Source organism: Lipotes vexillifer, unplaced genomic scaffold (genome assembly GCF_000442215.2).
Source record: "Lipotes vexillifer unplaced genomic scaffold, Lipotes_vexillifer_v1.1 scaffold393, whole genome shotgun sequence".
In the NCBI taxonomy this organism is placed as follows: Eukaryota; Metazoa; Chordata; class Mammalia; order Artiodactyla; family Lipotidae; genus Lipotes; species Lipotes vexillifer.
In genome coordinates, this window is record NW_006774564.1 from 1587687 (window position 1) to 1591010 (window position 3324).

Below are 3324 nucleotides of genomic sequence, written 5' to 3' on the forward strand. Positions count from 1 at the left end.
TTCCCTACATGTAAATGGGGAAGGACACTCGTTGAGTACCATTCACCTGCCTGAGTCGGGCTAGCTGTTTCATGCATTCATCCTCCAGTGATTCCTCCTGGTAAAATTTGCAGGAGATGTAGGATTATTCCCATTTCCTGGATGAGAGACCATGCTCAGAGAGGTTGTCATTTGCCCAAGGTTGCACAGCTCATAAGTGGCAAAGCCAGTGGCAGCCAGAATCAGCATCCTGAGTGTGGGTAGTAAATCGATGGCAGTGGTAGTCCTGGTGCTGAGGGGCCAGCTCCTACCTGTGACTGTGTGAGGCCATAGATCCAGTGGTCAGGAGCATGGGGCCAGGGCCGGGCTGAATGAGTTCAGGTCAAACTCAGGCTGTGAAATCCACTATCTGTGGGACCTCTGTGCCTTGATTTCTTCATCCATAAATGGGAGTGTTTAAAAGAGCCCTTTCCTCCTGGGTTTGTTCCGAGGATTAATCCACATGCAGGGCTTAGAGCAGTGCTTGGCCCGCATAAGCACTGGGTGTTAGCTATCACTACTTGCAGAGGCACCAACGCTTTGATTCTGGAGGAGTACCCCAGCCTCTGAGAGAAGGTTGGAGGAATGATAACTTTCACTTCAGGTAGTGCTTTAGAGGATCCAGAGGCCCCATCCACCGACTTTCTCGTTTAATCTTTATAACTCCCTTGGATAAGGGCAGGGGTGGTTTAATTCCCATGTCACAGGTGTGAGCTTAAAGCCCAGAGATATCATGGGACATGACTGGGCCCCTATGGAAACAACTCCTACCAGCCTCTCTCTATATGGCTTCTTATGCGGCAGGACTCGTGCCCAAGAGTGCACACCTGAGCAGCCAGACTGGCACTCAGAGAATTGGGGAGGGCATGAGGCTCATAAAAGAACACCCTGATGAAGGCTGAGAAGAAGAAAGATGGAGAAGAAACCAGGACATGAGCCCCTGGCCCTTCCAAGTGGACTCCACTGCTAATCTAAGCCATTAATGTCAGGAAGGAAAAACCCAGCTGGTCACAACCAGGGAAGCCGAAAGGAGTGGAGGGCAGTGGATGGGACCCCTGGTGGCAGGGGAGGAGGTGGGGAGACTTGGCTGGCACAACCAAGGAGCCCAACTTTCCAGGGAATTGTTCTGGACAAATTCTGAAACCAGACATGGGCTACAATGACAGGTGTGAAAGACAAGAGTCAGCAGTGAGCAGCTAATTCATTTGCTTTCTACGCCTTCCTCCCATCCTCCCTTCCTTCCTTCCTTCCTTCCTTCAACATTGAGCTCCTAAGCCCTGAGCAGGGGCTGGAGATAAAAGTGTTAAAAAGGTGAAGCATCCATAACTGAGTAAACAAGCAACAAGCTATACTGTGATAAGTACTATAATGGAGGGGCAAACAAGGAGCAGTGAGAGCATAAAGGAAGAATCCAAGAAGGATTCTCAGAGGAGGTGACAGCTGTGTGGACCTTGAGGGATGAATAAGCGTTTGCCAGGAAGAGGACTCAATACTGGAATGTGGAAGGGGGCAAAAAAGAGAGAGAGGATCTTCCGTCTAGAAGCAACTCCTATTGCTTATTACTTCAGATTTCCCTTTTGTGTTCCATTTTCTTTTTTGTTAATCAGAGCCAAAGCAGAATTCCTTATAGAGCCCTGGCCTCTAATTTACCTCACACAAGAAGCTCCTGCTTTGTTTCTCCTCTGAACAAAAAAATCATCTACCCTGTTTGGAGCTCTCTGGTGCTAGGGTTTCCTATAACAGAGAACAAGGCTCTCATTCCATAAGTTGAGATGAGGTCTAGTAATCCTATATCCTGAGAAATAAAGTATACATGGGCTCTAATTTACACTAGAGTGTGGATGACTGACACAAGATACTTACCTATGCACAGACTAGAACACAAAGAGAGAGTGAAGAGAACAGAAGGACCCTGGAAGTATGCGTGTGTCATTAAAGGGGAAACAGTAGTGAGAGCCCCTGACAAGGGTGGAAAAGAATCCGGGAAGAGAGATGGAGAGTACTAGATTAACAGTCACAGTCCAGCACACTGAGACCCAGAGGGAGAGTGGTACCCTCTGGAGCCTTCTTACTTGCCCCCTACTCTCAAAATCTCACCCAGGTAGCAAAATGATCGCTACCTCCAGTGGGGTCCTCAGAGAAAGAAGGTCCCTAACTGACCTGCCAGGAGTACGGCATTGTCCCTTCAGGGGAGAAGGCGGTCCCAAGGCATGAGGCTGGATGCAGGTGGGGCATCGGGAAGGACGCTGGTTCCGTCCTGTTCCTTGGTCCTGTGTCTGCCTGGTGGACTGAGAGGACGGCACAGGCTGGCCCCCAGGCCAACCAGCCAGCAGCCTAGGAAGGGTTAAGGATCCCAGGCAGCTACACCGTGCTGGTGGTGGCAGTGGCACAACTCTGCTCTCCACAGCACCTTGGGAACCACCACCCCTGGGAGGGCCACCATGGCAACAGCTAGTGTGGGAACAGGTCCTCTGGGTCTCCCTGCCTCCTGGGCTCGCCCAGGTCCTCCCGAGGGGCAGCTGGCCCGGCCTGGGCCATGAGGGAGAGGCAGGCCACCTCGTCTCTGAACTCCTCTGGGGCCGAGGGCTGAAGGCATGGAGGAAAGTCTGGTTTTGTTTGTTTCCCTTTGTTTGCTCTGAACTTTTGATCACTGATACTGCATTGGAAGTAACTGCCTTTGGACCTGGGGCCTAAGGAGGAGGAATTGGGGGGAGATTTAAGGGGGAATCTCTGGGGACATTAGGAATGGAGTCGTGCCACAAGTTGAGGAATCCCAGCCTCTGGTCCCTGCAGAGGTCCCCTCGGGGCTGGTCACGTCCAGGAGGCCTGAGTGGGATCCGGAGGCTCAGAGTTCAGGAAGGAGCCCATGGGAGGTGATGGGGGCACTGGCATAAAGGCCAAGCTGGGCCAGCAACTCCTGCCTCAAGGTTTTCCTTCTTTCCCTCCATCCCAGCCTCCCTCCCTCCATCGGTCTTTCCTCTCTTGATCACCCCTTCCTGCCTCTTGCTCCCCTTGCCTTCTCTCTTCTTCCTTTTCCATCCACTCACTTAAACATTTCCCTGAGCATCTCCTTCCTATGCAGGGAGCGCTGGGCTAAGCCCTGAGTGGGCGCCGGGATGAATCCGCTCCCTGGGGTAGCTCACAGTCAGGGGAGGGGAATTCAACAAGCATCCAAGACACCAGGAAGAGATGGTTAAGTTCTGAAAGGAAGAGCTATGGGAACTTTCCTCTCAGTCCCTCTCTTCCAGCCCTCCTCATTATTCTAATAGTTTCTCAGGCAGGAAATGCATAATGTAAAGGGAAGAG